Consider the following 25,663-nt stretch of genomic DNA (forward strand, 5'->3'; position numbering starts at 1 on the left):
AAGGCTTAGTAAATAGACCCCTGACTTCTTAAGGTGACAGCAGAATGTAGAACCTGTTCTTTTTTCCTGTACCTTTCTGTAATATGCCTTGGAAAAAGCTGCCCATGTGTATTTTACTTGTATCTCTGTCATATAATGCCTCCATAACACATATAGATCTCCCTTATTTTTTTAACCCAAAAACCAAGATGACCATGTGGCATGGTCCTCTAATGCCCTACCTCACTTCCTTTAAAGTGGCATGTGCAGTTTATTCCGATAATCTAAATGTATTCTATTAAGATCCTGTTTACATGTTCTAGATCACCAGTTACAAAAACTGCTACGGCCTTTGAAAACTGGCGCCCCAAATACATAGTTTTGTCAGCAGTATTGAGTCAGTTTAATAGGACAGTTATCCTGTCTGTACAAGAGATTTGTAGCCCTATTGGTTTGAATTGGCAGGACTCTCCTAAAGATTGGACTTAGAAAGAGGCATAAGAATGTGGTTATGGCACGGAACATATATATGGGCATGGTGTAAGTAGATCATGGGAGGGATGGCCTAGGACATTTTCTAACAATCTACACTCTTCACCTAGTTTGTCAATTTATGTGATTGTGTAAAGTAATAAAATTGTAAACAAATTGGAAATCAATATTCATGCTATGCTGATCTTCCCATCTTATACTTGTTCTCAAACAGCACTGGATGTGTATAAACTCTCTTTGAAAGCATAACTGAATAGCTGAACTTATACGATGGTTGTCTCAGGGTTATTCAATTTGAACCCACTAAATTGTTGCCTCGTGCATTTCTGATTATTACAGTATGTATACCATTGCGTATGCTGACTGTGCATAGGGAAAATGTGAAAACTTCCTATTTCTGACACAAATACTTTTTTGTCCTTTACTAAATCAATCCATTACAGATTGGTGTTAAGAGTTTAATATTTCCCTTATTAAGATAATCGTTTACTCGGTCAATACCCATGTCACAGTGGGAGACAACGATGAAAACCTCTCATCACAGCACAAGTCCTACCTACTTTATTATATTTTTTGAATTTTTAATAATTTTTTTATCAGCACATATATAAGCCTATACAAACCTAAATATTTTTATTCTTTAGTGAACTGCTATTAATGAATGATTACCTTTCTTATGCACTAGATCAGTATATTGTTTAAGTATTCAATATTCCCGAATACTGCTAGACTTTCTCTTCTTGAACATACACACAGTAGGACGAGTAATAAAAGTAAAGAGGAGAGTTTTAGTAACTTTTAATTTTCAAATATTATTGTAATAGGAGCTTCATATATACAGGTTGAGTCTCCCTTATCCAAAATGCTTGGGACCAGAGGTATTTTGGATATGGGATTTTTCCGTATTTTGGAATAATTGCATACCATAATGAGATATCATGGTGATGGGACCTAAATCTAAGCACAAAATGCATTTATGTTTCATATACACCTTATACACACAGCCTGAAGGTAATTTTAGCCAATATTTTTTATAACTTTGTGCATTAAACAAAGTGTGTTTACATTCACACAATTCATTTATGTTTCATATACACCTTATACACACAGCCTGAAGGTCATTTAATACAATATTTTTAATAACTTTGTGTATTAAACAAAGTTTGTGTACATTGAGCCATCAAAAAACAAAAGTTTCACTATCTCACTCTCACTCAAAAAATTCCGTATTTCTGAATATTCCGTATTTCGGAATATTTGGATATGGGATACTCAACCTGTATTATAAAGTACTTCATTCTTTTTTAAGAATATAAATAATGGTTCTATTTCACTAAAAACATTTTCGCATAATCTAAGAATTTCAGCTATTCAACTAGCTTACTGTAATTGGTGGGTACAACCCATCTTCTTGCTCTAGTCTTAATTTGTGCTTTGTCCTTACACTTCAGTTACCTATTTCTCATATAGCAGGCAAACTGTATTTTATCCCAGTTATTACTTCTGGGATAACACAGCTGTATGTGTTAATTTTGATTACTACCATCTAACGACTAAACTTATAGCTATTGTTGTCTTGATTTAATTCTTCATGATACATGAAAAAGGTGGAGCTATTCAGTTTAAAGCTATTGAGATTTCTATTCTCCTTATATTCAAATAATCCTTCATAAGTACAGTAGAATGATTAATAGCCTACAAAAAGCATTGCGGAACAGTTGTAGCTATTGGGAACCCTGGTGGAGACACAGTTAATATAATCATACTGTATATCGTGTTTATACCCACTTCAACCCTACCCACAACTAAAGATTTACTTTTGGGTAGAGATATTAACATCTATAACCTATGACACAAACTTAATACAATCAAAATAAGACATATTCTAAATCTTGTAAATTCACTTGAACTAAACTGGAGAACATTTTAAAACACAATCCAGCACATCTCCTTGAATCTGTGTGCTACACATCACACTCATCAACTGTGTACTACACACCACATTCCTCTGTGTGCTACTTACCATACTCATCATATGTGTAATAGGCTAAACTATCTGGGCTAATGTTTCAAGGTTACAAATGTGGCCCAGATGATACAGAAACAATTGTATACATTTTCTGGCAAAAGCTACATCTGTCCTTGTTGATTCTAGTTGTTGTGTAAGTTGTTAATGCAAAATGTAAAATTCAAATAAAAAAAATATTGAATTAAAAAAAAAAAAATCAGCTACATCTGAAAGAATGATTTCTTGCCTTATAAGTGATTGTCCCTTTAAAAAAATGTCCGTTATCTGCCGCAAACCGCACCTCTGGGTTACATCCCATTACATTACATCCCATTACATCCCGCTGCAAACTTCACATCACAAGCACATGTCACATCATGCTACAAACAATGACATTACGTATGCGGAAAGATATACACAAGAATCATACAAGTCAGGGAATGTTTTTTTGTTGTTTTTTTTAACAGTGACATTTTGAATAAATGAACTTGGCCAAAAATAGTGAATCAATTTTCTGTACTTCATAGTTTCTGCACGAGGGGGGTCAGTCCGAGTTGATGGCTCGCTAGCAACTATTTGCAGCGCTGCAATCAGGTTAAAACTCGGCAAAACTGCACATGCATATGCACCGCAATGCGCAGGCGCGTTGTATGGGTACAAAGAGGATCGGTGCTGGGCGATGGATTTAATGAAAAATCCATTCGCACAGCCAATCACAAGGTGATTGACAGAAAGAGGGCGTTTATGGGTGTCAGCTGACCGTTTTCTGGGAGTGTTTGGGAAAACGCAGGCGTGTCCAAGCGTTTGCAGGGTGGGTGTCTGATGTCAATTCCGGGACCAAAAAGACTGGAGTGATCGCAGCGGCTGAGTAAGTTCAGAGCTACTCAGAAACTGCACAAACTGTTTTTGTACCGCTCGGCTACAAAGGCGTTCGCACACTTGCAAAGCGAAAATACACTCCCCCATAGGTGGCGACTATCTGATCGCAGCACTGCAAAAAGTTGCTAGCGAGCGATCAACTTTGAATGACCCCCAATATCAAGTGCATTCTATCTGGTAAGCGCCTTGAGCCCTATTGGAGAAAAAGCGCTATATAAGTAACATTATTATTATTATTATTATTAGTCATGCATGTACTCACTTCCTGGCTTTCACAAATGCATATACAGGTTGAGCATCCCATATCCAAATATTCCGAAATACGGAATATTCCGAAATACGGACTTTTTTGAGTGAGAGTGAGATAGTGAAACCTTTGTTTTCTGATGGCTCAATGTACACAAACTTGGTTTAATACACAAAGTTATTAAAAATATTGGCTAAAATGACCTTCAGGCTGTGTGTATTAGGTGTATATGAAACATAAATGAATTGTGTGAATGTATACACACTTTGTTTAATGCACAAAGTTATAAAAAATATAGGCTAAAATGACCTTCAGGCTGTGTGTATTAGGGTGTGTATTAGGTGTATATGTAACATAAATGCATTCTGTGCTTAGATTTAGGTCCCATCACCATGATATCTCATTATGACATGCAATTATTCCAAAATACGGAATAATCCGATATCCAAAATACCTCTGGTCCCAAGCAGTTTGGATAAGGGAGACTCAACCTGTATTATAATATTCATACAAAAACACACAATAGGACTGGCACACTTGCATGCAGACACATTTGCCAACCCGCACTTAGATATAGGTATACATCAATGCAAACAGGGGCTAACTCCCAGAGGCAATGGAAACACCTGCCTCCGGGCTCCAAGCCCTGAAGGGACACCTGCAAGTATGACTGCTGCTCTTCCAACAGAGCTCTGCGGTGTACCCACTGCTGCTGCAGAGTTAATTGGCTCTGTCCCAGGAGCCTGTGCTGCAGCAAGTGACGGTGCACCCATCGCTGCTGCTGGACTATGAGATGGAACTCGTCAGTGAATGCTGATTCTGCAGCTTACTGAATCACAGCATAACTGGAACCCTGCCCATTCACTACGGGTTCCGAACCCTGTAGACCAGCTAGGAGTGCTATGTATATTCTGTAAGTATGTAAGTCATGTGAGTTTTTATACACACACACACACACACACACACACACACACACACACGCACATTTGTTTTCACTTTTTTCTTTTTAAAGGGGGGGAGGCACCAAACTCCAACTCGCCTCCAGGTGACTGGGATGAACTTACTGAATGTAAACAAACACAGTAGTACATAAGGAAAGTATGGGCCACTGTTGGTCTCTGCTAAATTTAAGGCACATTGGGGCAGATGTATTAAGCCTGGAGAAGTGATAAAGCAGTGATAAGTGGAAGGTGATAACGTACTAACCAATCAGCTCCAATATGTAAATTTACATATTGAAGCTAATATTGTCTGGTGCGTTATCATAACTTATCACCTTGCACTTATCACTGCTTTATCACTTCTCCAGGCTTAATACATCTGCCCTGTTATCTAATAAGCAGTATGAGCAATTAATGTTCCAACTGAGGTGTTTGTAAATTGGTAAATGCTAAATCTAATCAGGTCTACACTGTGAATATATTAACAGAGATAAGAAGTTCAGTACAACTATTATAGTCGATCTCTCCTTAGAACACTTTCATTTCCATATAGCTTGGCTTTGCCAGAACAGTAATAACAAGCACTGCGCTCACTGGCATCAATGACTCATTTATTCCAAATCCTCAAGCCATTTAAACTGGAAGTATATGCAGAAAAGATTTACATTTGCTGTATTCTGCTGAAGCCTATATTGCTGAAATCTAGGATTTGCTTAATACCAATATAATTATGTAGGAAATAGCGGTTTCTCTGCCTTTCTCATGACTCACATAACTTACTTTAGGAATCAGATAAAGAAAATATACCTAATTCCCCAATGCCTCCATCACAAGTTCTCTCAGTGTAGTTGTTTTAACACCATCTGTTGTATCATGGGGTTTAGAAAGAAACAATGACGATTATCGTTAGTTATATTTAACTGTAGGCAAGTCAAACCACAGCCATATTTAGAGCTAGCAATCAATATAGGTAATGATTCATAGTACCATATGAACTAATGTAGACTTCACCAATGGAAAATTTGTATTTCACGATAAAGAGCTGGTTTAGATAAAAAACAAAAATGCCTGCAATACTTACATATTAAACCTATTTAGTACTAAATAAACAATCCTCACTGCTTTACTAAAATATGTAATGTACAGTATGTTTTTAATAATGCCCTCTAGTGAAGAACACTTTACCTTAGCATGTGAACACACGACATAAGAAGGCTTAGGCCCTCATTCAGGTTGGATCACAGAATTGTGAAAATTGCAAACGGGTGATTTTCGAACATCTGCGCATGCGCGAAATCTGCAAAGCATGTGTGCGGCCCTCCACATTGCAATTGCATCCCTGATGGATGTGATCGCAATTTGACTGATGGCGGCGGCTGCCAGGGGGGCATCGACGCGGCATTGTGGGGGCGTGGTCAGGATAACTGAGGCATATCCGGACCACTTCTGGGGTGGCCACGTGACATAACATGCAGCCATTGCGACCCCAAAAATGGCGGCGGTTACCCGCTGTGTATGCAGGGGGTCAACCCTGGATACTATCACAATTGTTTTACAATCGCATCGCTGACCACTGATTAGCATGCTGAGCAGCCTTGTCCTGCGCTGGGCGGCCCCCAGCATGCGATTTAATCAGCAGCAGATTCTACTTTTTAGCAGAATCTGCAAAGGATACTGAATAGAGTCCTTAGCGCATTATTTACAACAAAGAGCTTTCAATATCTATTTCACCTCAACATTTCCATAATAGGCGCACTGTCTGGGAACTCTGTAAGGCCTACAAATCAGCTTTCCCAGATGATGAGTTTAACAAGACTGTAACAGCTGTCTGCAAGTTATATATTAGCTCTGGATGTAGGGTTTGCCAACAAGCAAGTTATATCATGTCCCTAGCCGCAGTTCTCAGTGGTGCACTCAGACGGCAGGCAGGTTTCTGAGTATCCTGAACCCCCCTCTGTTGGACAAAAATTGTTTTTTCCTTGAAACAGACCCCTAGAGTGTGTCGATGGAATGGAGGGTTATGCCTAGTAAAGTGCAAGTGTAATAATGTCTGTTTACTGACATATCTTTTGTGCCTAGTAGTAGGCTAATAAAAGTGCGCTCTGATAATTATGATGACAGGTACTCTTCATACGAATAAACATATGCATTTAGATCCACACAATACAGGAGCAATTACAGACAACTCGCGTTTAAATTTGCACCAACTCCCATATTTCAAAAAGTATGAAAATACCAATTTAAGCTGATGTAGCAAAGCAATATGAATTTTAAAATATTCTGAATATGGTTTTACCACTCTTGTCCATCTGCCTCAGATTCCTGCCTCATTAAATTCTATCCCTGACTGAACGTATGGCCTATATATATCTGTGCAAGTTGATTATAACAAAACAACCGCAGGGGTGCTGAGAGAGGCCATGGGTCCGGGTACCGAGTAGGATGTGACCACAACCCGTGTAAAACAGGGCGCTGCAAAGGGGGGCATCAGCCTTCTTAGCAAATGACCCAGGCCAATTCAACAAGTAGGACTGGCCTGTAGTATCCGCAAACCCTGGCACTGAAGCATAATGACTTCTAATGATCAACATCAACCCATATCTAATTATTAGTGGAATATCCTGTAATTAAACAAAAGCAAAATATGTTTCATTACACTGTTACTAAAATATAATTAAGGAAATGGTGCTATAGCAATCCAAAATAAATCTGTATTAAATTTTCATCTTAAAATACATACCAGTGTTACATTGTCACATACAGCAGCAATGTTACAATTAAACATAAAATTAAGCTTAGGGTTAGTTTTCAGTGCTACAAAACATATAACTAGAAAAAATACTAGCTATCAATTTTCAGGATGATACATCCTACAGAACAAAGTAGGTCCACTATATCTTTTTTTAATTTAGTGGTTTCATTTTAATTTAACAAAGTGAGTCATGGAGACGTATGAACAGAGAAAATGGTATAGTAAAAGTGTCATCAACTACTTTTTACCACATATGCATTATTTAAAACACCTTGATACACCCATGCAGGGGCGTATCTACCCATTGGCCAGGATGGCACTCGCCAGGGGCGCCAAGCGAGGAGGGGCGCCGCCCGGTGGTGCCACCCGCGGCCAGGGGGTAGTCTCACATTTTAGAGGCAGAACCAGTCCACCCTTTCCCGTGCAGTTCCTCACCCACGGTGACGCCTGGCAACAACTACAGCAGCAGTAGCGGCAGCCAGTGTTATTAGCTCATGGACTGCACAGTACCGTTTATGACATTTACTGTTATGCCACCAATAAGGTTGAGGGGAGAAGAAAGAAGAAACTGTATAGTTGACGCACTGGAAAAGAATGCTTTATTTTAAAACGTAACCTTTATTAGATATGTATTAAATTCTGAATTGTTACCCAAGCTGCAGTGAAACATAAGAGTTAAAATCAGACAGACTAACATATATGTGAAACCTTGAAGATAGGAAATTGTGAATAAAGAGATTAAAAGGCGTGTCCGCGTGTATTCTATACGTATGATACTGGCAAGATTATTATATCTAATATTATTAGATAATATTGGTGCATCAACCACAACATAATGAGAACAACATATTCATAATAGACCAAATATTGGTAACATCTGAATAGATATAATAATCTTGCCAGTATCATTCAGGCCTCAGCATTACTGTGTGGTATATTGTGAGTAAGGCATACTACTGTGTGGTGTAATTTGATTTGGGGGTACTATTGTGTGGCCATGCCCTTTATTTGGCATATTCACCTTCCCCATTTCAAATATGGGGGGGGGCACCAGTCCCTTACTTTGCCAAGGGTGCTTGGACCCCTAGATACACCCCTGCACCCATGATCCATAGAGAATGCATTGTGCAATGTAGTCACTGCTGCAAAGCATGCACAAGCATGAACGCATTACTGCCGCGATGTGTGCACATGTGTGAACTCATTGCGGCAACGATGAGGGAGGACACAACTGTATGCAACATTTCCCATTCAATTGCTGATGTGACACAAAGAAGAAGCTTAATAACACAAGCCATATTATTTTCTACACCAAAAGAACACACTGACTGATATTGAAAACTCTGTAAACAGTCCTTTCTTTCCTTATTATCCATCTACCGTTACTTGTTATAGATTATAGTCTCTTTTGATACATGGATGTTTTATCTTATTTGTTTCTTTCTGAATGATATTTCTATGTTTATTGTACAGCCTAATAAAGTCTTTAGAAAAACAAAAAAAACCCTGTATACCTAAAACACATGAAAATCATCTTTTCTCATACTGTATGTCATTAATGGACCCAAGGTTTTATAAGGACCACCACGTATCCAACTATTTATTCCATGCACTAAATTGTGTAGGCACATGAAAAACTCAATGCTTGGGTCTCATATTGTGAATGGATGGTGCCCTCTTGTCAGATCAAGGGTCATTTATGAGCTTCTTTAAAGATATTATGTTTCCCACAACTACAGGGTGATTCAAACGTCGCAGTACACCCTTTTGTTTCAAAAACTGTGCAGGAAATGGGAAAACTGAATACTCCAGTGAGGTATGGGTGAGGTGGGCTATCTTTTAGGGTATGTACCGAACATGTGCGCCATCTTGAATCTAATTCAGTTTTCCCATTTTCTGCACAGTTTTTGAAACAAAAGAGTGTATTGCGACTTTTGAATTACCTTGTACTTTGCTTTCAGCACTTTTGCTAATGTTTCAAGTGAAACTCAGCCCAGAAAAGAAAAGTATTATTAACCCAGCTGCTAAATAGCATGAAACAGTGTCATGAAAGAATGTTATTTGGTGGGGAAAGAGAAGGCCACATGCAGCCACGAAAAAGCCAGATAACTTTTGTCTGTGCTACACTGAGTAACAGCAGATAATGCACAGGAACGTCCTATGTATGATAGCTATCCATCAAAATGTAAACAAGGAAATAAGATGCGCTGTCTCAATTAGTGAACAAGTCTCTAGGATAAAAATAATAACAATTTCATTCTTTAAAAACATATACAGTACAATAAACATAAAAAAAATCGAACAAAGGCAAATCAAATAGTACATGACAGTATACACTTAACTTTGATATAATGCATGTAAATAGAACACTACTGTATGTGTTTAAAAAGCTTAAACAGTAGATAGCTGTCAAGAGAAACGTTATAATAAAAGCTTCCAGCAACATCTACACTATAGGCCCTTTATTGAGAAAATAAAAGGCATTATATTAACAAGGACAAAATAAATTAGGATATAATGTGCACAGCACAGCACATTGCTCCTTTACATACAGTATATTTCCAGTAGCAGGAATGATAGTATAGAAAGACACAACAAGACTGGTAAATAACTACAATCCCCGTATTCCAAAAGTGATGTGCCACTAGTAGCTGCTAGATAAAAAAGTCACTACTTGCTCCTTTATTACTAGGGGCTGACAAAGCTCCTGCCTTACCATACACACCCACTGCATTCGAGATCCTGGCAGGCGATATGCCAAAGCTGACATACCCAAACTGCTCGGAATCCTGACATGGATCACAATGCCGGCACCAGGATCCCAAGCGTCAGGATCCTGAAAGTAAGTTTGCCAAGGCTACTGTGGGTTAGCCGCAGGGTGGGGTTCTGTTAGGTTTAGGCTGTAGTGGGAGGGTTAGGAGATTTGGCTACGGGGAAAGAGGGTTGGTTAGGGTTAGGCACCACCAGGAAGGGTTAGGGTTAGGGTGTGGGGGTGGGAGAGTTAGGTTTATGCAGCGGGGAGGGGGCAATTAGATTTAGGCACCACCTTGGAGGGTTAGGGTTAAGCTGCGGGGGGAGGGAGGTTAAAGTTAGGCTGCGGGTAACCAGACATTCTGGCTGCCCCTCTGGGAGGAGTCAGCCAGCTCAGCATGGGCATGGTGCGACATGCTCGGGGCGTGGCAGAGGGAGTGATGGAGGGTAGGAGAAGAGTGGGGGGGGGGGTGTCTGCAAAACTGTGTCATCGCGGACCCGCCTCTGCTACACAATGCCGAGATTACTGGCCACAATGATGCACTTCACTGCGAATCGTGTCATCGCCCCCCTGGCTGCGAGAGGTTTTTGTGCGGCTGTGGTTGGGTGTACGGGAGGTTTTTGTGCGGCTGGCCGGGAGACTTGTCCACTCTTCAGGGGGGGCCAGAAGTGCCACACGATTTTTGGGAGCCTCCCGGACATTCTGGGAGAGTAGGCAAGTATGGGGTACTTACCTAATAGGTGTCAGGATGCTGCGCGTCGGGAAGCAGCTGTCGGTGTTCTGACCGCCAGCATCCCAAGCACCGAGATCCTGATACCATCCCACACCCAGCAGATACAATTATTATACCACTACTGTACTTTACAGTATGTATCAAAGTGCTCCACACACCTCTTACATAAACTTTGCACAGGACCATGTTTATTTTCTGGTTTTTGTTTTGAAAGTAATTTATGTCATGATCCCCTAATAGTTCGGTGCTGTGTAATACAGTATGTCAGCACTCTATAAATAAGAGCTTATAATAAATACAATCTTAATCCTCCATCAGCAAAATAATTGCTGTACTCAGATTTACAGCTATGTCAGTCTGACCGGGGATTTAGTTTTGCTCAAGTGACTATTTAATGGAGAAACCATAAATACTCAATCCAATGGCATGAAATCAGAAGTTATTTCAGTTACAGACAAAAATCACAGAATTCTGGAAATGTATAACTAATATTGTGTTTGTATTTGTTCCCAGAAATACAGAGGCATGCCGTTCCAACAAAAAGCATCATTTAAATTAATTTAGAAGCTAATGGATGGAGTTCATTAGAGCAGATATTTGTAATTAGTCTGAAATGGCATTTTCAAGTAAACACTTATTTTTCACAAATTGTAAACAGTAAGGGTGCTGTTAGTATTACAGAGGATTATTGCATTTATTAAAATTTTTCACTATCCGAGAAAAAATACATACAGGTTTCCACCCGCTAATGGAAGCAAGATGAATTAAGATCATACACTAAAAACACAACAGTTCTAGATAATTAGCTGATCTGGGAATGAGCTTTTTGTGTGCTTTAGCAAGTAAGTAGTCTAATATGATTGGCCACATGGGGATTATCAGATAGCTGTTCTGTAACCCGACATGATAAGCACTGCCAATAAATAGGTTTTGGCATATACTAGAAGTACTGGGATGAGCAAGTTGAGAAGGGCAGATGGCAAGTACAGGAAATCTGCTTCAAGAACATACAAAAAATGACAATCATGCTGAGATAAAGTAACTTATTAAATATTCTGTAGCTATACCTGTATGCTTTGCAATAAGAGGTTTTACAAAAAAAAAATATACAGTATAATGTGTTCCATATATTGTTTTAGCTTTAGGCTTAAATGTCTATTTATTCTAGTAGAATGTACTAATTGATAATATCTTTATAGTATCCCCTAATTTACTTAAATGGCAGTCGAGGGAGTATTTTATCCAACAATATAATGGGAGGCAGGTAATTAGAGGCAAAATCAATAGAGTATTAGAAGATGATGAGTGAAAGTAGAACGATCTTAGAATTCCTAAAAACAAAATTCTCTACGGGTATTTGTAGCAAATTACATATAAATTCAGCAACTAATAAATACACACACACACATACATACATACATACATACATACATACATACATACTTGCACTACTGTGTAAAAGTTTTTAGACAGGTGTGGAAAAAATGCTGCAAAGTAAGAATGCTTTCAAAAAGTGTTAATTGTATTTTCTAAAACTGATAAAAATAAACTAAGCGAATGAACAGAAATCTAAATCTGATCAATATTTGGTGGGACCACGCCTTCACAACAGCATCAATTCTTCTAGATATACTTGCACACAGTTTTTGAAGGGACTCAGCAGCAAGGTTGTTTCAAACATCTTGGAGAACTAACCATAGATCTTCTGTGGATGTAGGCTTGCTCAAATCCATCTATCTCTTCATGAAACCCCAGACTGACTCAATGATGTTAAGATTAGGACTCTGTGGGGGCCATATAAAAACTTCCAGGATTCCTTGCTCTTCTTTATGCTGAAGATAGTTCTTAATGACATGGACTGTATGTTTGGGATCATCCTGAGATGCCTCCCTGATAGTATTGGTAAGTACCTGCCTGCATTTCTCAGCATTGAGGACACCATTAATCCTGACTAAATCCCCAACTCCATTTCCTGAAATGCAGTCCTAAACTTACAATCAACCAGCACCATGCTTCACTGTTTCTTGCAGACACTCATTGTCACCTTGAAAAAGATACCACCCCAGGTATCGAAACGCGTTGGAAGGAGGATACATGGGGGAAGTTTGGACTGAATTCAGCGGTTGACACAGAAGCTGCATGGACGCTTGGCTTTTTATAAAAATTGGTCTGTGTGTCTACTCTTGTTTGGTAGACAAATCTGCATGGTGAGAGTCCAACCCTCTTTTAATTTGAATGTTATATGTCTTTTTATTAAAGCTGTATTACACTATCTGGAGTCTCCTTTTCCATGTCATTGCATACTTAGGAGGAATTTGGAGTACTGCCAGAAACAGATGCAACAGGAAGGAGCAGTGGGATTGATATCTGGATAAGACTTGACTGTCTCCCCTTCATGCAAATACTGTCTACCCAATTGAATAGACTGTGTGTTCCACTTTTTCCTATAGAGTACTGCATATATCAATTGCTGGTGTTGCAATAATACACTATTGTGCTTCTTTTTATATTTTTTTATGGGACCATGTTGACTGAGACACACAGTGTTTAAGAATAATGAGTAAGGACATTTACACGAAGGATTTCCATCATACAGATCTGTTAGCGCTTGTGGACCTATTGGTGATAATTTTCCAATTTTTGTTCAATTTAGCTAAAAATTTTAAGCTAACATGCTGCTCTATTTTTGACACACAGGAAAAACACAACTTGTTACAGCAAACTATCTGCGTGAGAGGGGTGGAAACAAAACCATTTTGGGATAGTCCAAGGTCAATGTTCCCCCACTCCCTTCTAACTCATGCAGTATGGTTTATTTGTAACAAATACAGGCTCATTATTTAATAGCCATTGCTCGCAATATACACTGCTCAAAAAAATAAAGGGAACACTTAAACAACACAATGTAACTCCAAGTCAATCACACTTCTGTGAAATCAAACTGTCCACTTAGGAAGCAACACTGATTGACAATCAATTTCACATGCTGTTGTGCAAATGGAATAGACAACATTATAGGCAATTAGCAAGACACCCCCAATAAAGGAGTTGTTCTGCAGGTGGTGACAACAGACCACTTCTCAGCTCCTATGCTTTCTGGCTGATGTTTTGGTCACTTTTGAAAGCTGGCGGTGCTTTCACTCTAGTGGTAGCATGACACGGAGTCTACAACCCACACAAGTGGCACAGGTAGTGCAGCTCATCCAGGATGGCACATCAATGAGAACTGTGGCAAGAAGGTTTGCTGTGTCTGTCAGCGTAGTGTCCAGAGCATGGAGGCGCTACCAGGAGACAGGTCAGTACATCAGGAGATGTGGAGGAGGCCGTAGGAGGGCAACAACCCAGCAGCAGGACCGCTACCTCTGCCTTTGTGCAAGGAGGAACAGGAGAAGCACTGCCAGAGCCCTGCAAAATGACCTCCAGCAAGCCACAAATGTGCATGTGTCTACTCAAACGATCAGAAACAGACTTCATGAGGGTGGTATGAGGGCCCGATGTCCACAGGTGGGGGTTGTGCTTACAGCCCAACACCGTGCAGGACGTTTGGCATTTGCCAGAGAACACCAAGATTGGCAAATTCACCACTGGCGCCCTGTGCTCTTCACAGGGTTCTCAATGAGCACATGTGACAGACGTGACAGAGTCTGGAGACGCCAAGGAGAACGTTCTGCTGCCTGCAACATCCTCCAGCATGACCGGTTTGGCAGTGGGTCAGTAATGGTGTGGGATGGCATTTCTTTGGGGGGCCGCACAGCCCTCCATATGGTCGCCAGAGGTAGCCTGACTGCCATTAGGTACCGAGATGAGATCCTCAGACCCCTTGTGAGACCATATGCTGGTGCGGTTGGCCCTGGGTTCCTCCTAATGCAAGACAATGCTAGACCTCATGTGGCTGGAGTGTGTCAGCAGTTCCTGCAAGACGAAGGCATTGATGCTATGGACTGGCCCGCCTGTTCCCCAGACCTGAATCCAATTGAGCACATCTGGGACATCATGTCTCGCTCCATCCACCAACGCCACATTGCACCACAGACTGTACAGGAGTTGGCAGATGCTTTAGTCCAGGTCTGGGAGGAGATCCCTCAGGAGACCATCCGCCACCTCATCAGGAGCTTGCCCAGGTGTTGTAGGGAGGTCATACAGGCCCGTGGAGGCCACACACACTACTGAGCCTCATTTTGACTTGTTTTAAGGACATTACATCAAAGTTGGATCAGCCTGTAGTGTGTTTTTCCACTTTCATTTTGAGTGTAACTCCAAATCCAGACCTCCACGGGTTAATAAATTTGATTTCCATTGATAATTTTTGTGTGATTTTGTTGTCAGCATATTCAACTACGAAAAGAACAAAGCATTTAATAAGAATATTTAATTCATTCAGATCTAGGATGTGTTGTTTAAGTCAAACCAATACAAAACAATTAATTTTGAATACACCTTAGGCGCTACCACCTTATAAACAGATACCACAAAACACTGCTGATGAAATGTCCCAATAAAATTTTCCAATAAAATTTTCTTTCAATGGTAGTTGTACTTCTCCAGGACTTTTATTTCTCACAATTTCTTCACACTTCAATTCCTCCTTATATGCAGGTGTTGACCATATGTAAGCAAGAAGGAGATATTGTATATAGTGTAGTAGTTTAAAAATTAACAATTTTATTTTTATAAAACATGTAAAAACATATTTTTATCCAATTAAAAGTGACAGCTTCACTTTAAAATAAAAATTGGAACTGTACCGTGCCAAGCTCCCAGCAAGGAACAAAGAAAAGAGCATAAATTGAAGGTTCCGGAATTCCTCCCTCCACGCAGTCTGCTGGCCACTGGACTTGGTGGGTTCTCCTGTAGTTGTGGATGCAGGTAGATAGATCACCATATGCCACCAACGCGTTTCGAGTTATCCTTAACTCTTCCTCAGGGCAGAATGATCTCTACCTGCATGCATCCCCTTTTTATACTAAAAATAACCTGGAAGTGAAATCTACACTTCCTGTTTCTTCATACAGAGTTTTTTTTTAAAAATTCACTTCAAATTCATACATCCTTATCCCTTATAAAATACATTAATTAAAAAAACAATTCATGTCTTATAAATCATTATGGAACATTACATCTATTATCTCAAATCACATTCACTTCCTGTGTGATGTGTAACTTCCATAGTATTATCATATTTTCCATAAACATAAAACAATGTTCTTCACCTCTTAAGGTCAGATCTAGGATGTGTTGTTTAAGTGTTCCCTTTATTTTTTTGAGCAGTGTATACGATAGATAGATAGATAGATAGATAGATAGATAGATAGATAGATAGATAGATGTAAAATACTGCCATCTGTAATTACAGAGTTAATGAAAGTAAGTATTCTATGATTGTAATGCTAGCAGAAGAATGATGCTGTCTTTCATGCACAGCATTACCATGTCTATGGTATTGTTACACATGTATATGTGAACCTTATATGTATATTTCATTAACAGACTATCAAGCAAGTAACATTACAGGTGTAATGGTCCTTTCAGAAAGTGATAATGCTCCCTGGGGAGCAGACAGATGGCAGTGCTTTGATGTGTACTGCATAATGCATGATTTGATGCTGTGTTCCATATTTTCCTCAGCCACAGCGGGAGATGCAGTCTGTCGATCAACACTGATGATTAAGGACCACATGTGCTGGGAGCTGATGATTACTGTGGACTTATTCTGAACACTATGACCAATCGACTCCTCCCTAAATCCTCATGTATTCTTCATAAAATGGGAACTTCCGCAAAAATGTGCATGGTTATGACTCTATAATCGGTTCATTAGATAATGAAAACATGCTTCTACTAGTCTGTAAGCTTCTTGGTTACTTGGAGACACTTGTGGCTCCATTATTACTTCAATAGTAGAAAACACCAAATTCCATTTTTTACTTTTATTTTTTAGCATTTTATATACTTTTGTGGCAATGCTTGCCACATGTTTCTGAACCCCCCCCCCCCCCCAAAGAAAAAGTAAAAACTAAAGGGGTTATTCATGGTGTCAGCCTGCAGCTCCAGCGTTCCCTGCTTTATTGTGCTCCTGGAGATACGGGCGCTGCTGTTGAATAAAGGTCAGAGAGAAGCCAGGATCCAGCTCTCAATGTTTGGCCTCTGTCTGTATACAGGGGACAGAGTGGCATATGTAGTGAATTAATTTGAAGCTCTGAAGAAAATAAGTCGATGTACATAGTCTTAATATCATCCATAGCAATGTTCCTTGTTAAGTGAAGCAAGAGGTAGTGGACATGTAGCAGTTAAAAAATCATTCTGACCTGCTTATCACATTGATTGCACTATTGCATATAAATGTACTGTCCACAAGCAAAATGACAGATATGACAGCAGTGTGCTATAGTCTGATGCTCGGGGTTGACAGGTTCATATCCAGTAATGGTCTCCTAGGCATTTCGCCCTGCACACTCCAATATCAGCAAACTGATGTCTGTCAATGAGAACAGAGGAAATAGATACCAAGCAAAATAACAAGATTAAAGAAGCTCATTATGGTTCTTATGTCTAGCAATAAAGTAATGCTAAATATTCAATTAGCACAATTGTTTAAAGATAAGACTTTTAAGACACTCTAGAGTATTTTCATTAATGAGTGGGCTTTTACTTATTGAAGACTAAAAAAAAGTGAATATCTCTAAATTACAAGTCTTCTTACTTTGTAGACAATCCAAAGAGACCAATGGATAAAAGGTAACAAGCCAAACATGTCTTCACGTGATGGCAATATGATGAATGATGTCTGAGATTTGGACTAATTGTATAGCATAGAACTGGATCAGCTAAATCACCCATAAAAAGTTAAAAACAGGTTAAGTGATAAGTCAAAAAATCTAACTTTCCTTAATGAACAATAAAATCTCTACATAGTATAAAATAAAGTCCCCGGTAGGCATCTGTCTCTCTGTCCGGGCTAATCTCGAGAACCACTGGATGGATTTTGATACGGTCTTCCCAATTCTATACAGCATTTTTCGAGTAAGGTTTAGGTATATGAAACATTAATTTATGACAAAAAGGAGTCGAGCAGTGATGATTTTAGTGAAGAAATCAAAGAAAAAATGGTCGGCCGAGTGCTATATATCACAACGATGGACTTTATCACAACGATGGGACTTTATTTTATACTACAGTATGTAGAGATTGATACATACTGTTGGAGCCGCACTCATCTGAGGCAGCTCCATCGCAGGCGTGCACTCCCAGCGTGACTAAGCGATCCGTCCGTCTAGTCACGCCGAAAGTGCAAAGACGCTCCCATTCTGAGCGTCTCCATCTGGGCGCGCAGACAGAGACGCTATCCATTAAAGTGAATGGGGCGCATCTCTGCTGCAGGCGCGCACACCCGGCCGGAAGGAGATGCTCTCAGCGCTAGGGGGATCCGGGCCGACGCGTCTCATCACAGACGGAGTCACGACTAGCGTGGCTCCATTTGTATTATCAGCTTTCTCCAGAAAAAGTGATGTACTGTAAGCCATGTTTACTGATACAAAATTAGGAACAAAAGTCAAAAGCTGAAGGACACACTGACAGAGGACAGGGAAGGGGACGATCAGAGATACACGCGCAGCCGGCCGCTGAGAGACAAAAATCAACTAATTTCGTCTACAAGGAAAACTTATTAAGACCTTGTTTAAAAAAGCAAATTGCCATAAATTCAAAATTGCTCCTGTGCGAAGCTAGTGATATAATAAAACATGTTCAAGGTAATATATGAGGCAGCAAAAATACAGCCTGCAGTTCACATGAATTTTTGTGGCATCATGTATAGCTTTATTATAGGTCATAGCTGAGCAGTGACTGTGGTATAGCAAAATTTTCCTCATTCTGATAGCTGGACTGATGAATTATGAGTCCTCACTGACTACAGGTTAGGCACACTGGTATTGTGGAACAGTAATGTAATAAAACTATTGACATAAAATAGTAACACATGTAATAAAGGACCAGTGCCGTAACTAGACATTTTAGCGCTGTGTGCAAGAAACAGCATCTGCACCCTCCCATATCACATACAAAACAGGGCCAATGCACACCATAGGCGTGCGCCAAAAATATAGGGGTGTGGCTTCATGGGGAAGATAATAAAATAATACCAGTTCATATTACGCTGTACAGAAGTCTCCATTATTCAATTTATGCTGCCCAGTAGCGTCACTTACACACATTACACCAGGTACAGCCTCTGTTACACACTGCGGCAGGTAGAGCCCCTGTCACATATTACACCAGGTAGAGTCCCATTTACACATTACTCCAGGCAGAGTCTCCCTTTTACACAGTATGGAAGGGAGAGTCTCCCTTTTACACAGTACGGCAGGCAGAGTCTCCCTTTTACACAGTACGGCAGGCAGAGTCTCCCTTTTACACAGTACAGCAGGCAGAGTCCCCTTCTGGTGCTACAGTGCTGTACAGCTGTGGCCAGCAATGCCCTATCCTACCCCATCCCCACTGCCGGAGCTTATACCCACCCCATCCCTACTGCTGGAGCTTATACCCACCTCATCTCCACTGCCAGAGCTTATACCCACCCCATCCCCACTGCCGGAGCCCAGACATGCCCTCCACCTGACGGGAGGTTAAACTGAGCCGTGGGCAGTACTGCTCGAGACCCCCACCCATGCTGCCGCCGCCGGAGTGTACAGTGACAATGAGCCACGCAGACTGGTAGTGTAGGGTTTTAAAACTGGTGATAGTACACGTCACCAGACAGTAACCTGTAATAACCACTGTTACTTTGTCACTCTGTGTTTTACACTGCCACCCACCATCAATTCACACTCACCTTACCAATAGTACAGAAATGGTGTTTGGTATATTACATGCTAAGGATGAGTAGTACTCGCCCTTAGATCTTATGTAGAGGACAAATCCCACTTCTCCATAGTACTGAAGGGGTTACATGTCATGTGCAGAGACAAAATCTTATTTTTGTTTGTCTATTCTGTGTCCAGTTCATAGTTGAAAAACTACCAGTACACATACGCAAAAGCCCAATCTCCACATTATATTAATGCTGAAAAACAGATGCATCATGCTACAAAGTACAGTACTAGGCTTTTTTCCACTTTGTAAATATACCCATACATCTTTTCAAGAAAATCTGTAAATCAGTGTTGTTGAACTAGGGGAGATCAGACAAAAGAATGGCTGGACTGTGGTAAGGTCTTTCATATGACTGCAAGTGTTCTTACACAAACTACAGTAGATGCCACCATGACACAGAGTTTAGTCAGTCCATGTAAGCCACCTTGTGTTTCCGTCTGGTTTTAAGTAGTTCTATGAACATGAATTTAAGATAATTTTATAGTATTACAGTCAGTAGCGGCTCTTGCCACGGGCAGGCAGGCTTTTTGCCCGGGGCGCCGCTGTTCTGAGGGCGCTGCCACAGCTGCTGTGGCAAGAGCCGCTACTGGAGCGGTGCAGTGTCCCTGATGTCATCGTGCACCGCACGGCATTGTGGGAGTGGTTGCAGACGCTAGAGGTCATAACTGACATCTAGTGTCTGTGCAGTGTGCGGCGCTATGGGATAGCTCTCCCATAGATCCGAGGAGCAGCGGCCGGAGACGGAGGACAGCAGCAGCGGTCGGGAAGCAGGAGCATGGCTGGTGAGTATTTTTTTTCTTTTGTAAGCGCCACTACTAGGGGCATATCTACAGGGGGGCACATCTACTGAGGGCAAAACTACTGGGGGCATAACTACTGAGGGCACAGCTACTGGGGGCAAAACTACAGGGAGTACATCTACAGGGAGCACAACAACTGAGCGCACAGCTACAGGGGGCTGGTATGGCCAGTAGAACCAGTACATCTGTCCACTCTGGCAAACTTTTAATTATTAGAACGCTATTCATATTGCCAGAACATTTTATATTTGTCACTTCACTACATGTGCCTCATAGGCCAGCCCAGCAAACAGCCTTTTTCTATCTTTATACCAGAACACTTTACTTCAGCATGGTTGCGGCCTAAGCCCATTAAGTTCTACATGAATTTTTCATTGTCAGGTTAAGAGATGATGATTTAGTAATGTAAAACATTTCATAAGTGCCCTGCTTTTAGTAGTCATACAGCGAAAGTATTCTGTGCCGCTCCAAAATAAGGTGTATACTGAGATTTATTTTAATATATTTATATTCACTAGCTATGTGATAGAAAATAGTATAATGATAATACCACATAATGATAAAGGTAGTGCATTTGCTTACTTACTACCTTGGCAACATGGTCTGAAATGACAGCACTCTACAGTAAATGGTAAATGTATTTCCACTCAATTAACTTTATCTCAGCTACTAGTTTTTCCTAATTTGGAAACTTGTAAAAGAATCTTTACTTCTGAGTGGTTAAATTAAATGATTCACTTGATTTGTCATTGTTACTAGGAAACACGATCTTAATTAATTGCCTTTTTTAAAGGGTAACAATGATGAAAGCATTACTTAAATAGTAAAATATAGTAGGTATGTTGCAGTGTGTATAGATAGCTTTACATATCTGTTTTCATGTAAAATTTATTAAAGACCAAACTGCATATAAAAGCGCATTTTTTAAATGTTTAATGTGTAAGAATACAATCCCAATATTAATGGAAAGTACTCACAGGCGTGCACAGCACATTTTATTAGGGTGTGCACCGCTGGAGGGGCGTGTCTGATGCTGCCTATTGGGCGTGGCTATCACTATTTTACAATTAGTGCAAGTGGGAGAACATAAAAATGAAAAATAAGGGGGTAGCACTGAATGGGATGGGTACGTTGGATCCACCCTGACTACGTCAATCCCGGAATGCTGTCGTAGACATGTGAACAAGGTTAACATTACTTACAGAATTTTAACTAGCTCAGCATTACAACTGTAAACATGCTTGGTAGGCAGTATGTTTAAAGTTATGCTCTTGATCTGGCTAACATGCTGTAAGTAGCATGTAGACAACATACCGGCACCTACATTCTGGGATCGACATATTCACTGTGCATCCTGTAACTATAACCTGCGCACATCTTATCCCTCACGCAGCTCTTCCAACTGACATGTCTTATGTGTCTCGCAGATCTTCCCCCTGATACACATTTCTCCCCTCTTACACAACTTGTCACTAGAGTGGGTGCTGCTGACTCCCCATGCAGCTCACTGACCCAAATAGCAAAAAATACACGTTCTGCTACACACAATAAAGCCCCTCACAGAATTTTTTGCCACACTGAGCCCCCCCTTAGTCTCCCAATCCTCGGTACCTGCTTGTAGTTATCTTCTGTGGTGCTGGCTCGCCATGTTCCAGGATAGCTCCCCTGCCTCACTGCTGGCTCATTTCTCTGGCTACCCGCTGGGCCTTCGGGTGATCCTCTCTCCCTACCGCCAGCTCCATGCTCCGCACAGAGTTACTTGTCCCTGCCAGTTTGTGCCTGCACCTTCTATAGGCTTAAGCTATGCCACCTAACGAGCTCCAACTAACCGCCGGGCTGCCACTGCTTTCTCCCCTCTGCCCACACTGTGCTCCAGCTCCTCAGTGTCGCTAACGGATGATGCGTCATTCCCGTGACCAGCCACTAGAGCAGGTGCCGCTGATGCTGATGGCGCTCCGCTCCGTGGCCACACATCCTGTCAGCGCTGGCAGTTACATCTCGATGGGGATGGAGGGAGGCAGCCTGGCAAGAGGCTGTTTTGATGTGAGATGTGGTGGCGGATGGCTGCTGCGGACCTAGCATGTGGGGGCTGCCGGACATTAGGGGGTGCATGTGCGCACCAGGCACTCCCCGTGCGCACGCCTATGAAAGTACTGTATACAAACAATTCCCAGATGACAGGGGGAACAAAGGGGACACATGTATTGGGCCCTAGAGATTCCGGCCTCAGGCTGGGAGGCTGCAGCACTTTACAAAGAATATTTGGCCATTCGCATCAGTCCCTACCTGCAGTATTTTACAGTCGGCAGTCCATACCACATGTACAGTACACACACATGTACAATTAATAAAGAAAAGGTAATAATAATTTATAAATAATAAAATAAAACTGGAGGGTTAGAAAAAAAAAACTGAATGTCGTATTGTACAAAAATTGTTGGATGGTAAAAGTGGTAAACACAGAGTATTGCAGGTATTACAAAGCAATCCAAAATTGTGGGACATCAGAAAAAATAGGAATTTAATACCTACCTTTTCTCTTAGTCCGTAGTGGATACTGGGAAAAAGTAGATTACTATGGGTTATAGATTGGGTCCACAGGAGCCTGGCACTTTAAGAAATTAATAATGTGTGCTGGCTCCTCCCCTCTAAGCCCCTCCTAGCAGACTCAGTCTAAGAAAACTGTGCTCGAGGAGATGGACATATTGTGAGAGAAGGACATAAACACAAATAGAGATGAGATAACGAACCAACATACAACAATATCAAGATAGCAGAGCTAACCAGAACAGAGGAAAGCCATGCTAACTATAGAAGGATAGCAACGCTAACCAAGCATGGAAAAGGGAAAGCAACAGCAAACCCAACCAAGAACACTTACAACTAGGTAGGCAGGAAACGAAGCACTGAGGCGGGCGCACAGTATCCACTATGGACTACGAGAAAATGAATTACCGGTTGGTATTAAATTCCTATTTTCTCTAACGTCCTAGTGGATACTGGGGAATAGTCGATTACCGTGGAGACGTCCCGAAGCTCCCAGAACAGGTGGGAGAGTGCTGAGACCCCTGCAAAACCACCTGACCAAACTGAAGGTCATCCTTGGCCAAGGTATCAAACCTGTAGAACTTAACGAACGTGTTCGAACCAGACCAAGTAGCTGCCCGGCACAACTGTAAAGCCGAGACACCCGGGCAGCTGCCAAGGAAGAACCCACCGATCTTGTGGAGTGGGCCTGAATAGAACTCAGCAGTGGTAGAGCTGCTGAAGTATAGGCTTGTTGAATAGTCAATTTAAGCCACCTAGCAATGGACTCCTTAGAGGCAGGGTGTCACGATCCGGGTATCTGGACGCCATTACTTACCCTTCAGATGCCTCCTAAGGCGGGCTCAGCGTTCCAGGACCAGATTCCGCTGTTCCTGAGTTTCCACATGCAGAGTGTCAGAGTGGTGTTTTCATCAGCCGCGGCCTCCGCTGTGCCCGCGTGGTTAAATGTGCATCTATCAGCCTGGCGTCTCCTGTCTCCGGTGGCCGGCGCCGCCATTACTGTTTCCCAGACCACATGGATTACAAACCAAACTTCCCTCCAAGTGTCTGCATGGGCGCAGCCATCTTGGATTCTGTCATCTGATCATTTCCACCAATCTGCTGTTTGTATTGTTGATTTGCATAATTGCCTAGCCAACCCCTTCCTTGCTGCAGGTATAAGTAAGCTGTGCCTGAGCAAGGAAGACGTCAGTGCTTTGGTTGTCAAACCTAGTTCCTGTTTGTCTCTCTTCTATGATTGTCTTCCAGGTTCCAGCTCCTGTCTCAAGACTTCCACCATAGAGACCCGCACCAGCATTCCACCTGCGGTGTAGCCTGACTCTCCAATCCATTGTGGATTCATCTGTTTCCAGCTACAACACCACCTGCTTCCAGCCTCAGCTTCCAGCAGAATACAGCTTCCCTTAAAGGGCCGGTGTCCTTTCTACACTTTACCACTCTCCACCGGAATTATCATTTCTCCGCTCTCAAGTTCTACATTTCAGTTCACATTTCATCGCTCCCAAAGTTCATTTATTATTTAACTGGTTCCAGCCAGTATCCACTCCGTGCTAACAGCAGTCTGGTTCCAGCCAGTATCCACAGCAGCTGTTTTACCTTCAGCAACCCAGCTCTTCCTGGAACACCAGCTGGTACAATCCTGGGTTATCTCCATTGCTACAGCCGGGCCTGGTAAGGACTTTCCATCTAGAAGATCATAACAACTATCTCACACTACCAGTGCCCTGTGGCTCCTGCCATGCTGTAGTACTCAGGAACTGTATTTATTCTTTGCTGACTTTTACGTTTTCTTTTATTGCTGCTGTGATGCGGAGTTGTCATAATAAACATCATTGACTTTTATCTAAGTTGTCGTGGTCACGCCTTCGGGCAGTTATTATTCATGTTACTTACATGTCCAGGGGTCTGATACAACCTCCCAGGTTCCGGTACATCTCAGCCCCTACAACTGAGGCTGCCTCCCGTCAGCTCAGGCCCTCAGTTGTGACAGTAAGCACTGACCTAATGAATCCAGCCGGAGACCAGGATCAAGCGGCCAGGCCGATGCAAGAACTGGCAGCCCGACTAGAACATCAGGAGGCTGCACAGGGCCACATCATCCGCTGTCTCCAGGATCTCTCTACTCGGCTGGATGGGATTCAGACCACTCTCCGTGGATCAGGCGCGTCTGGTGCGTCAACCACAGTGACTCCAGCTATAACCCCACCCACCTTACCCATTCCTGCTCCACGTCTTCATCTTCCAACGCCAGCAAAATTTGACGGATCTCCAAGATTCTGCAGGGGATTTCTCAACCAGTGTGAGATTCAGTTTGAGCTACAACCTGGCAATTTCCCCAGTGACCGTACAAAAATTGCCTACATTATTTCTCTTCTCAGTGGCTCAGCCCTCGATTGGGCATCACCGTTATGGGAGAGGTCCGACACCCTGCTATCTTCTTACACTGCATTCGTGTCAACATTCAGGCGCATCTTCGACGAGCCAGGCCGGGTAACTTCAGCTTCGTCTGAGATTCTCCGTTTACGCCAGGGATCACGTACTGTAGGACAATATCTTATACAGTTCCAGATCCTGGCATCCGAACTGGCATGGAACGACGAGGCCCTGTATGCTGCATTCTGGCATGGTTTATCCGAGCGTATTAAAGATGAGTTAGCTACCAGAG

General features: G+C 41.6%; 1 protein-coding gene across 6 annotated transcripts in view; it reads right to left on the minus strand.

The window, feature by feature from the left end:
- Positions 1-25,663, minus strand: part of APBA2 (amyloid beta precursor protein binding family A member 2) — a 645,362-nt gene that overhangs the window by 340,946 nt on the left and 278,753 nt on the right. The window lies entirely within an intron of this gene.

The sequence above is a fragment of the Pseudophryne corroboree genome, chromosome 6, assembly GCF_028390025.1.
Source record: "Pseudophryne corroboree isolate aPseCor3 chromosome 6, aPseCor3.hap2, whole genome shotgun sequence".
In the NCBI taxonomy this organism is placed as follows: Eukaryota; Metazoa; Chordata; class Amphibia; order Anura; family Myobatrachidae; genus Pseudophryne; species Pseudophryne corroboree.